Source organism: Ranitomeya imitator, chromosome 10 (genome assembly GCF_032444005.1).
Source record: "Ranitomeya imitator isolate aRanImi1 chromosome 10, aRanImi1.pri, whole genome shotgun sequence".
Taxonomy (NCBI): Eukaryota; Metazoa; Chordata; class Amphibia; order Anura; family Dendrobatidae; genus Ranitomeya; species Ranitomeya imitator.
The window spans coordinates 104,214,027-104,227,166 of NC_091291.1; positions in this window are offsets into that span (position 1 = coordinate 104,214,027).

Sequence of the window (13,140 nt, forward strand, 5' to 3'; positions counted from 1 at the left end):
ATTTTCCCAAGGGTAAGAGAAGAAATTGGACCCAAAAGTTGTTTTACAATTTGTCCTGAGTATGCCGATACCCCATATGTTGCTATAGGAAAAAAATGGAGACACAAAGCGCAAAATAGGGTCTTATCCTCTAGATAACCACGAGAGCTTTCTTAGAATTGCTCACCTGATTTTGTTGAATGAAAAGCATGTAGCAATTTTGGCTGCTGCAGATCCACAAGCCGATCAACGGCCGTATGACAATATAAACTGTGCAGGAGGTGTGGGTTAAATCCGCGCTGCCTTAATGAAGAAGTTCCAAGGATAATAAATTTAAAAGGTGGTTTATTCAACGCGTTTCAAGGTCAGTGCGACCTCTTCTTCAGGAAATTCCACATACAACATACAGATACAACGTGCTTACATTGTTTAAATACCATGTAAAAGTTGACAGCACAACACCCTCTTTTTTTTTTTTTTTTTACAAAAGGTTAATACAACTTTGTCGACAAAGAATTCATTGAAGGGTAGTCTTGCATTAATTTATATTTACAGGATAATATTAAGTTAAAAGAGATGGTAATCAGTTGGTTAAGTTAATTGATTAAATGTCTCTTCAATGAAAAAAGAAAAAAACAGAAAAAAAACAAAAAAAAAAAAAACAGAATCAGCTATTTTTTTTCTGTTTTTTTCTTTTTTCATTGAAGAGACATTTAATCGATTAACTTAACCAACTGATTACCATCTCTTTTAACTTAATATTATCCTGTAAATATAAATTAATGCAAGACTACCCTTCAATGAATTCTTTGTCGACAAAGTTGTATTAACCTTTTGTAAAAAAAAAAAAAAAAAAAGGAGAGGAAAAAAAAAAAAAAAAAAAAGAGGGTGTTGTGCTGTCAACTTTTACTTGGTATTTAAACAATGTAAGCACGTTGTATCTGTATGTTGTATGTGGAATTTCCTGAAGAAGAGGTCGCACTGACCTTGAAACGCGTTGAATAAACCACCTTTTAAATTTATTATCCTTGGAACTTCTTCATTAAGGCAGCGCGGATTTAACCCACACCTCCTGCACAGTTTATATTGATACCCCATGTGTGGGAGTAAACCACTGTTTGGGTGCATGAGAGAGCTCGGAAGGGAAGGAGCGCCGTTTGACTTTTCAATGCAAAATTGACAGGAATTGAGATGGGACACCATGTTGCGTTTGGAGAGCCACTGATGTGCCTAAACATTGAAACCCCCCACAAGTGACACCATTTTGGAAAGTAGACCCCCTAAGGAACTTATCTAGAGGTGTGGTGAGCACTTTGACCCACCAAGTGCTTCACAGAAGTTTATAATGCAGAACCGTAAATATAAAAAATAATTTTTTTTCACAACAATTATCTTTTTGCCCCCAATTTTTTATTTTCCCAAGGGTAAGAGAAGAAATTGGACCCCAAAAGTTGTTGTACAATTTGTCCTGAGTACGCTGATACCCCATATGTGGGGGTAAACCACTGTTTGGGTGCATGGGAGAGCTCGGAAGGGAAGGAGCGCCGTTTGACTTTTCAATGCAAAATTGACAGGTATTGAGATGGGACGCCATGTTGCGTTTGGAGAGCCACTGATGTGCCTAAACATTGAAACCCCCCACAAGTGACACCATTTTGGAAAGTAGACCCCCTAAGGAACTTATCTAGATTTGTGGTGAGCACTTTGACCCACCAAGGGCTTCACAAAAGTTTATAATGCAGAGCCATAAAAATAAAACAAAAATTTTTTCCCACAAAAATTATTTTTTAGCCCCCAGTTTTTGTATTTTCCCGAGGGTAACAGGAGAAATTGGACCCCAAAAGTTGTTGTACAATTTGTCCTGAGTGCGTTGATACCCCATATGTGGGGGGGACAACCGTTTGGGCGCATGGGAGGGCTCGGAAGGGAAGGAGCGCCATTTGGAATGCAGACTTAGATGGAATGGTCTGCAGGCGTCATATTGCGCTTGCAGAGCCCCTAATGTACCTAGACAGTAGAAACCCCCCACAATTGACCCCATATTGGAAACTAGACCCCCACAAGGAACTTATCTAGATATGTTGTGAGAACTTTGAACTCCCAAGAGTTTCACTACAGTTTATAACGCAGAGCCGTGAAAATAAAAAATCCTTTTTTTCCCACAAAAAATATTTTTTAGCCCCCAGTTTTGTATTTTCCCAAGGGTAGCAGGAGAAATTGGACCCAAAAAGTTGTTGTCCAATTTGTCCTGAGTACGCTGATACCCCATATGTTGGGGTAAACCCCTGTTTGGGCATATGGGAGAGCTCGGAAGGGAAGGAGCACTGTTTTACTCTTTCAATGCAGAATTGGCTGGAATTGAGATCGGACGCCATGTCGCGTTTTGAGAGCCCCTGATGTGCCTAAACAGTGGAAACCCCCCAATTATAACTGAAACCCTAATCCAAACACACCCCTAACCCAAATCCCAACGGTAACCCTAACCACACCTCAAACCCAGACACACCCCTAACCCTAATTCCAACCCTATTCCCAACCGTAAATGTAATCCAAACCCTAACCCTAACTTTAGCCCCAACCCTAACCCTAACTTTAGCCCCAACCCTAACTGTAGCCTTAACCCTAGCCCCAACCCTAACCCTAACCCTAGCCCCAACCCTAACCCTAGCTCTAACCCTAGCCTTTACCCTAGCCCTAACCCCAGCCCTAACCCTAGCCGTAACCCTAGCCCTAACCCTAACCCTAGCCCTAACCCTAATGGGAAAATGGAAATAAATACATTTTTTTAATTTTTCCCTAACTAAGAGGGTGATGAAGGGGAGTTTAATTTACTTTTATAGCGGGTTATTTAGCGGATTTTTATGATTGGCAGCCGTCACACACTAAAAGACGCTTTTTATTGCAAAAAATATTTTTGGAGTTACCACATTTTGAGAGCTATAATTTTTCCATATTTTGGTCCACAGAGTCATGTGAGGTCTTGTTTTTTGCGAGACAAGTTGACGTTTTTGATAGTTACATTTTCGGGCACGTGACATTTTTTGATCGCTTTTTATTCCGATTTTTGTGAGGCAGAATTACCAAAAACCAGCTATTCATGAATTTCTTTTGGGGGAGGCGTTTATACCGTTCCGCGTTTGATAAATCAGTTTTATTCTTCGGGTCAGTACGATTACAGCGATACCTCATTTATATTTTTTTTATGTTTTGGCGCTTTTATACGATAAAAACAATTTTATAGAAAAAATAATTATTTTTGCATCGCTTTATTCTGACGACTATAACATTTTTATTTTTTTGCTGATGATGTTGTATGGTGGCTCGTTTTTTGCAGGACAAGATGACGCTTTCAGCGGTACCATGTTTATTTATATCTGTCTTTTTGATCGCGTGTTATTCCACTTTTTGTTCGGCAGTATGATAATAAAGCGTTGTTTTTTGCCTCGTTTTTTTTTTTTTTCTTACGGTGTTTACTGAAGGGGTTAACTAGTGGGACAGTTTTATAGGTTGGGTCGTTACGGACGCGGTGATACTAAATATGTGTACTTTTATTGTTTGTTTTTTATTTAGATAAAGAAATGTATTTATGGGAATAATATATATATATATTTTTCATTATGTAGGAATTTTTATTTTTTTTTACACGTGTGGAAATTTTTTTTTTACTTTTTTACTTTGTCCCAGGGGGGGACATCACAGATTGGTGATCTGACAGTTTGCACAGCACTCTGTCAGATGACCGATCTGACTTACAGTGCTGCAGGCTTACCAAGCGCCTGCTCTGAGCAGGCACTTGGTAAGCCACCTCCCTCCCTGCAGGATGCCGCGTCCATCTTGGATCCGGGCCTGGAGCAGGGAGGGAGGTAGGGAGACCCTCGCAGCAACACGATCACATCGTGTTGCTGCGGGGTCTCAGGGAAGCACGCAGGGAGCCCCCTCCCTGCGCGATGCTTCCCTGTACCGCCGGCACACCGTGATCATGGTTGATCGCGGTGTGCCGGGGGTTAATGTGCCGGGGGCGGTCCGTGACCGCTCCTGGCACATAGTGCCGGATGTCAGCTGCGATAGGCAGCTGACACCCGGCCGCGATCGGCCGTGCTCCCCCTGTGAGCGCGGCCGATCGCGCTGGACGTACTATTCCGTTCACCAAAAGCCTAACTTGATTTTCACATTAAAACTGTTTATGTTATGTTTATGTCAATAGACTGTTTCAGTGTATAGTGGGCGGGGGGGGGATAGATCTGTGCTGAAATAATGCCGATCTCCATTTACAGTGGGACGGTGCAGTCTCTCAGCCTATCAGCAGTGCACACACAGCATGTGATGCACACAAGCAAGGGCATGTGTCATTGGCTGTGTATGTCACATGTCCTTGCCCTATAAGAACCAGCCATTTTCCCCGTTGCCACCATTTTCTCACTGCTGCAGCTTAGTTTTAGACGGCACCGCTGCTGCTGTGGGCGCTTTACAGTCTAAGGCTGCCGTCACACTAGCAGTATTTGGTCAGTATTTTACATCAGTATTTGCAAGCCAAAGCCAGGAGTGGAACAAATAGAGGAAAAGTATAATAGAAACATATGTACCACTTCTGTATTTATCACCCACTCCTGGTTTTGGCTTACAAATACTGATGTAAAATACTGACCAAATACTGCTAGTGTGATGGCAGCCTAAGAGTCTTTTTTGTGAGCGAATTTTCTGAGAGATAGGTTTAGGGAGTTGGGAGTCGGGACTAGTTGTAATATCAGCCCTTTTCAGGGTAGGTTACAGCAGTTCATAGCACTTTTTGCAAGGCAGGTCTGTACCAGTGCTGTGCAAGTGTTTGTCACAGCATTTGGTGTAATCTAGCTCAGCCAATCCTTTTGGGTTAGTACCATTGTCTGGTAGTCATCTGAGTAGCCCACCTGTGAAGCTAGCTACACCGCCTATGTATCTACATTTTTACTGCATCTAACTAAGTAAATAGTTTTGGGCCTAGGGGCAGTGTCTGCACGTCAGCGGAGTAGCCCGCCTGTGAAGCTACACCGCCTGTGTATCTAAATTTTTACTGCATCTAACCCAGTAAATCGTTTTGGGCTTAGTAGCAGTGTCTGCACGTCAGCGGAGTAGCCCGCCTGTGAAGCTACACCGCCCCTGTGTATCTAAATTTTTACTGCATCTAACCCAGTAAATCGTTTTGGGCTTAGTAGCAGTGTCTGCACGTCAGTGGAGAAGCCCGCCTGTGAAGCTACACCAACTGTGTATCTAAATTTTTACTGCATCTAACCCAGTAAATCGTTTTGGGCCTAGGAGCAGTGTCTGCACGTCAGCAGAGTAGCCTGCCTGTGAAGCTACACTGCCTGTGTATCTATATTTTTACTGCATCTAACCCAGTAAATCGTTTTGGGCCTAGTACCACAGTTTGGCCACTCAGCTCTGCTCAGTTTCCATCCATCATTTTTTGTGCCAACAACTACAGAGTTGCCAATTATTAAAGCAACAAAATGAGTTGCAAAAGGCCTGCTGCTGGTAGAAAGGGGAATAGGCGTGTTGGAAAGGGATAAAAAGGTTGTGTCTGTGGGGTAGGTGGTAAAGCAACAGTAACATCTGCAGAAGAAAGACCATCTTCCAGCCAAAGTAAGATGTCTACTTCTTCTCGTGGACAATCTGATATGATCCCTTTCTTATGACCATCGCTACGAGCATCGCTGCAAATTCCAGATGAGGCACAAAAACAGCAGGTGCTTGAACGGATATCAAGTGCTCGTTCAAGTGGGCTCTCCTCCACCTCAACTTCAACATCACAAATACTCCAGTCCTCAGAGTTGTCACCCCAATCGCATTAGCTTCCTCACAGCTCCCAAGTCTCCAGCCGCCTGTCTGAGTATGGGGTAACATAGATGGTTGAGTCTGCAGAGCTGTTTACTCATACTATAGCCTGGAAATGAGAGGTCTGCTGCAGAGCTTCTGTGAATCCAGACGAGGAAATGATCTGCACTGATGCCCAGAATCTTTGTGAGTCGGATCCAGGCCTAGAAGAGGAAGGTTCTGAGCATAATGTAGACCCTTGTTCCCAAACTGTAACTCCTGTTGGTGAAGACAATGAGGAAGATGATGATGAGACTGAGATACCTGTTTGGAATGAAAACTTGACTTTTCGGTCAGGGCAGGAAGAGGTTGGCTCTGAGGACGATGGGTGTGAGAACACACAGGGTGATGATGACGAGGTTGGAGACCCCACTTACTATCAACCCACAGTCCGCCAGTCCATGAGGTCAGCAGAGGAGGTAGAGGAGGATGCTAGTGACGAGTCTGATGATGAGGTTAGGTTGCGCCTTCCTGGACAGAGACAGAGTACTGGAAGCACGTCAACAACTGCATCCTCAACCCCAACTGTGCCTTTGAGCACAAGTTGTGGTGGCTCTTCAGGTCGCATGGGCTCTGAGTCTTGCATAGCCTGGGCATTCTTTGAGATTGCAAAGGATGACCCAACTCATGTTGTCTGTAAGATTTGTCAAAAAAATCTCAGTAGAGGCCAAAAAATGAATAGTTTGAGTACTTCATGCATGAACCGTCACACGGATATGAGGCATAAGTTGCAGTGGGAAGCTCACTGTGCTACAATGCGGCCTAGTGGGCTGAGCCAACCACTGTCTGCCCCATCAAGTGCATCCACGCCCTCTTCATCCTCTGTGACTGTGGGGACAGCAGTGGCACATGGTTTTGGATGCAGACCTTCCACCTCTTGACCCGCAACAGCCAGTGTGATTGGCAGGTCGTCAGGACATTTGCAAGTGGAAACACCTGCTGGTGTTGAGCGCTCTCCATCATCGAGACCACCACATTTTGATCAAGGCAACATAATATCTCTGCCTTCCACCTTCCTCACAGACCAGCAGTTTGCTGGGGAAACCTGTTGTGAATTCTGTGGCTGAGTTCACTTCTGTGGTCACAAGTGGTATTGCAGTCTCTGGGCTTCCTCCCTCAGGTGTTTTGGTGAGCTCGTTGGCTGCCTTGCTATTTAGCTCCACCTGAGTCTGTCTTCCTTGCTCCTTGTCAATGTTCCAGTGTTGGATCTGAGCTACTGCATCTTTCCTTGGGCCTGCTGCTCTGCTAGATAAGTGCTTCTAGTTTGTTTTCTGTTTTTTTCTGTCCAGCTTGCTATTGTCTTTTGCTGGAAGCTCTGAGAAGCAGAGGGGTGCACCGCCGTGCTGTTAGTTCGGCACGGTGGGTCTTTTTGCCCCTTTGCGTGGTTTTCGTTTTAGGGTTTTTTGTAGACTGCATAGTTCTCTTTGCTATCCTCGCTCTGTCTAGAATATCGGGCCTCACTTTGCTGAATCTATTTCATTCCTACATTTGTCTTTTCATCTTGCTAACAGTCATTATATGTGGGGGGCTGCCTATTCCTTTGGGGTATTTCTCTGAGGTAAGTCAGGCTTGTATTTCTATCTTCAGGCTAGTCAGCTCCTCAGGCAGTGCCGAGTTGCATAGGTAGTTGTTAGGCGCAATCCACTGCTGCTTATAGTTGTGTGAGGATAGATCAGGTACTGCAGTCTACAGAGATTCCACGTCTCAGAGCTCGTCCTATTGTTTTTGGTTATTGCCAGATCTCTGTATGTGCGCTGATTACTGCACGCTGTGTTGCCTGATTGCCAGCCATAACAGTACAAGGAGCCACACCAATGATTCCCAATAGAGGGAAAAAAGAAATCCTGACATCATTTTTTTTTCTTAGCTCTGTCTTCAGTCTTTTTTTTCCCCTAGACATTAGAGTGCTTCAGGACACAGCTGTGGACATGGATATTCAGGCTCTGTGCTCCTCAATGGATAATCTCGTTGTAAATGTACAAAAGATTCAAGATACTATTGATCAGAAATCGATGCTAGAACCAAGAATTCCGATTCCTGATTTGTTTTTTGGTGACAGAACTAAGTTCCTGAGCTTCAGAAATAATTGTAAGCTATTTTTGGCCTTGAAACCTCATTCTTCTGGTAATCCTATTCAACAGGTTTTGATTATTATTTCTTTTTTGCGCGGCGACCCACAGGACTGGGCGTTTTCTCTTGCACCAGGAGATTCTGCATTGAGTAATGTTGATGCATTTTTCCTGGCGCTCGGATTGCTTTACGATGAGCCTAATTCAGTGGATCAGGCTGAGAAAAATCTGCTGGCTTTATGCCAGGGTCAGGATGATGTAGAAGTATATTGTCAGAAATTTAGGAAATGGTCAGTACTCACTCTGTGGAATGAATCTGCACTAGCGGCTTTGTTCAGAAAGGGTCTCTCTGAAGCTCTTAAGGATGTAATGGTGGGATTTCCTATGCCTGCTGGTTTGAATGAGTCTATGTCCTTGGCCATTCAGATCGGTCGTCGCTTGCGCGAGCGTAAATCTGTTCACCATCTGGCGGTACTGCCTGAGAGTAAACGTGAGCCTATGCAGTGCGACAGGACTATGACTAAAGTAGAACGGCAAGAACACAGACGTCTGAACAGACTGTGTTTCTATTGTGGTGATTCTACTCATGCTATTTCTAATTGTCCTAAACGCACTAGGCGGTTCGATAGCTCTGCCGTTATTGGTACTGTACAGTCCAAATTCCTTTTGTCCATTACCTTAATGTGCTCTTTGTCATCGTATTCTGTCATGGCGTTTGTGGATTCAGGCGCTGCCCTGAATCTGATGGATTTGGATTATGCTAGGCGTTGTGGATTTTTCTTGGAGCCTTTGCGGTGTCCTATTCCGTTGAGAGGAATTGATGCTACACCTTTGGCCAAGAATAAGCCTCAGTACTGGGCCCAGCTGACCATGTGCATGGCTCCTGCACATCAGGAAGTTATTCGCTTTCTGGTACTGCATAATTTGCATGATGTGGTCGTGTTGGGGTTGCCATGGCTACAAACCCATAATCCAGTATTGGATTGGAACTCTATGTCGGTAACCAGCTGGGGTTGTCAGGGAGTACATGGTGATGTTCCATTTTTGTCTATTTCGTCATCCATTCCTTCTGACATCCCAGAGTTCTTGTCGGACTTTCAGGATGTATTTGAAGAGTCCAAGTCTGATGCCCTACCTCCGCATAGGAATTGTGATTGTGCTATCGATTTGATTCCTGGTAGTAAATTCCCTAAGGGTCGTTTATTTAATTTGTCCGTACCTGAACACACCGCTATGCGCAGTTATGTGAAGGAGTCCCTGGAGAAGGGACATATTCGCCCATCGTCGTCACCATTGGGAGCAGGGTTCTTTTTTGTAGCCAAGAAGGATGGTTCGCTAAGACCGTGTATTGATTACCGCCTTCTTAATAAGATCACTGTTAAGTTTCAGTATCCCTTGCCATTGATTTCTGACTTGTTTGCTCGGATTAAGGGGGCTAGTTGGTTTACTAAGATTGATCTTCGTGGTGCGTATAATTTGGTGAGAATCAGGCAGGGAGATGAATGGAAAACGGCATTTAATACGCCCGAGGGTCATTTTGAGTATCTGGTGATGCCGTTCGGACTTGCCAATGCTCCATCTGTTTTTCAGTCTTTTATGCATGACATTTTCCGTGAGTATCTGGATAAATTCTTGATTGTTTACTTGGATGACATTTTGATCTTCTCAGATGATTGGGAGTCTCATGTGAAGCAAGTCAGAATGGTTTTCCAGGTACTGCGTGCTAATTCCTTGTTCGTGAAGGGATCAAAGTGTCTCTTCGGTGTGCAGAAAGTTTCATTTTTGGGGTTCATCTTTTCCCCTTCTACTATCGAGATGGATCCGGTTAAGGTTCAGGCCATCCAGGATTGGACTCAGCCGACATCTCTAAAAAGTCTGCAGAAATTCCTGGGCTTTGCTAATTTTTATCGTCGCTTCATCTGTAATTTTTCTAGCATTGCCAGACCATTGACCGATTTGACCAAGAAGGGTGCTGATTTGGTTAATTGGTCTTCTGCTGCCGTGGAAGCTTTTCAGGAGTTGAAGCGTCGTTTTTGCTGTGCCCCTGTGTTGTGTCAACCTGATGTTTCTCTTCCGTTCCAGGTCGAGGTTGATGCTTCTGAGATTGGTGCAGGGGCGGTTTTGTCACAGAGAGGTTCTGGTTGCTCAGTGTTCAAACCATGTGCTTTCTTTTCCAGGAAATTTTCTGCTGCTGAGCGTAATTATGATGTGGGCAACCGAGAGTTGCTGGCCATGAAGTGGGCATTCGAGGAGTGGCGTCATTGGCTTGAGGGTGCTAAGCATCGCGTGGTGGTATTGACTGATCATAAGAACTTGACTTATCTCGAGTCTGCCAAGCGCTTGAATCCTAGACAGGCCCGTTGGTCGTTATTTTTTGCTCGTTTTGATTTTGTGATTTCATACCTTCCGGGCTCTAAAAATGTGAAGGCGGATGCTCTGTCTAGGAGTTTTGTGCCCGACTCTCCGGGGTTATCTGAGCCGGCGAGTATCCTCAAGGAAGGAGTCATTGTGTCTGCCATCTCCCCTGATTTGCGGAGAGTGTTGCAGAAATTTCAGGCTAATAAACCTGATCGTTGTCCGGCCGAGAAACTGTTCGTCCCTGATAGGTGGACTAGTAAAGTTATCTCTGAACTTCATTGTTCGGTGCTGGCCGGTCATCCAGGAATCTTTGGTACCAGGGAGTTGGTTGCTAGATCCTTCTGGTGGCCATCTCTGTCACGGGATGTGCGTGCTTTTGTGCAGTCCTGTGGAATTTGTGCTAGGGCTAAGCCCTGCTGTTCACGTGCCAGTGGGTTGCTTTTGCCCTTGCCGGTCCCGAAGAGGCCTTGGACACATATTTCGATGGATTTCATTTCTGACCTTCCCGTTTCTCAAAAAATGTCGGTCATTTGGGTGGTCTGTGATCGCTTTTCTAAAATGGTCCATCTGGTGCCCTTGGTTAAATTGCCTTCCTCCTCTGATTTGGTGCCTTTGTTCTTCCAGCATGTGGTTCGTTTACATGGCATTCCTGAGAATATTGTTTCTGACAGAGGTTCCCAGTTTGTCTCGAGGTTCTGGCGAGCCTTTTGTGGTAGGATGGGCATTGACCTATCTTTCTCCTCGGCCTTCCATCCTCAGACTAATGGCCAGACCGAACGAACCAATCAGACCTTGGAAACATATCTGAGATGTTTTGTTTCCGCTGACCAGGATGATTGGGTGTCATTTTTGCCGTTGGCTGAGTTCGCCCTTAAAAATCGGGCCAGCTCGGCTACCTTGGTCTCTCCATTTTTCTGCAATTCTGGGTTCCATCCTCGTTTCTCTTCAGGACAGGTTGAGTCTTCGGACTGTCCTGGTGTGGATTCTGTGGTGGACAGGTTGCAGCAGATCTGGACTCAGGTAGTGGACAATTTGACCTTGTCCCAGGAGAAGGCTCAGCTTTTCGCTAATCGCAGACACCGTGTGGGACCCCGACTTCGTGTTGGGGATTTGGTTTGGTTATCTTCTCGTCATATTCCTATGAAGGTTTCCTCTCCTAAATTTAAACCTCGTTTTATTGGTCCGTATAGGATTTCTGAGATTCTCAATCCTGTGTCTTTTCGTCTGACCCTCCCAGACTCCTTTTCCATACATAATGTATTCCATAGGTCGTTGTTGAGGAGATACGTGGCACCTATGGTTCCATCTGTGGAGCCTCCTGCCCCTGTTTTGGTGGAGGGGGAATTGGAGTATATTGTCGAGAAGATTTTGGATTCTCGTGTCTCTAGACGGAAACTCCAGTATCTGGTCAAATGGAAGGGTTATGCTCAGGAAGATAATTCCTGGGTTTTTGCCTCTGATGTCCATGCCCCAGATCTTGTTCGTGCCTTTCATGTGGCTCATCCTGGTCGGCCTGGGGGTTCTGGTGAGGGTTCGGTGACCCCTCCTCAAGGGGGGGGTACTGTTGTGAATTCTGTGGCTGAGTTCACTTCTGTGGTCACAAGTGGTATTGCAGTCTCTGGGCTTCCTCCCTCAGGTGTTTTGGTGAGCTCGTTGGCTGCCTTGCTATTTAGCTCCACCTGAGTCTGTCTTCCTTGCTCCTTGTCAATGTTCCAGTGTTGGATCTGAGCTACTGCATCTTTCCTTGGGCCTGCTGCTCTGCTAGATAAGTGCTTCTAGTTTGTTTTCTGTTTTTTTCTGTCCAGCTTGCTATTGTCTTTTGCTGGAAGCTCTGAGAAGCAGAGGGGTGCACCGCCGTGCTGTTAGTTCGGCACGGTGGGTCTTTTTGCCCCTTTGCGTGGTTTTCGTTTTAGGGTTTTTTGTAGACTGCATAGTTCTCTTTGCTATCCTCGCTCTGTCTAGAATATCGGGCCTCACTTTGCTGAATCTATTTCATTCCTACGTTTGTCTTTTCATCTTGCTAACAGTCATTATATGTGGAGGGCTGCCTATTCCTTTGGGGTATTTCTCTGAGGTAAGTCAGGCTTGTATTTCTATCTTCAGGCTAGTCAGCTCCTCAGGCAGTGCCGAGTTGCATAGGTAGTTGTTAGGCGCAATCCACTGCTGCTTATAGTTGTGTGAGGATAGATCAGGTACTGCAGTCTACAGAGATTCCACGTCTCAGAGCTCGTCCTATTGTTTTTGGTTATTGCCAGATCTCTGTATGTGCGCTGATTACTGCACGCTGTGTTGCCTGATTGCCAGCCATAACAGAAACCCTACTCAACCCCGTCTAAGCACAGCAGCCAGCCCTCGGTCCCTCAGATGTGGACAAGTAAAAGATCATTTCCTCATAGCCATGACAAAACTAAGCAGTTGGCTACATGAATGCTGCCTTTCCACATGGTGGACACAGAGGATTTTTGAGACCTAATGTCCGTCACAGTGCCCCAGTACCAGATGCCCAGTCGCTACAACTTCTTAAAGAAAGAAAGCTGTGCCTGCGCTACACCAGCATGTCACACACATCACCACTTCTTTGAGAAACTCTGTGTGTGACAGGGTGCATTTCACCACTGACACTTGGACGAGTAGACATGGACAGGTGCGTTACATGTCGGTGACTGGGCACTGGGTAACTATGGTGACATCAGGAGAAGGGGCTGCTGTCCAAGTCCTGCTGTCCCCACGAGTTGCACGTCGATCCTCTGTATCTCTAAGTTCCTCCACTGCTTCTGCCTCCTCAACCTCCTCTCTGTCCTCCACCTGCACCCAAATCCTGTCTGGTAAGGCCACCCGCGTTCTAACTGCGCAGAAGGAATCCTGCACACCTCCTTACTATGCTGTC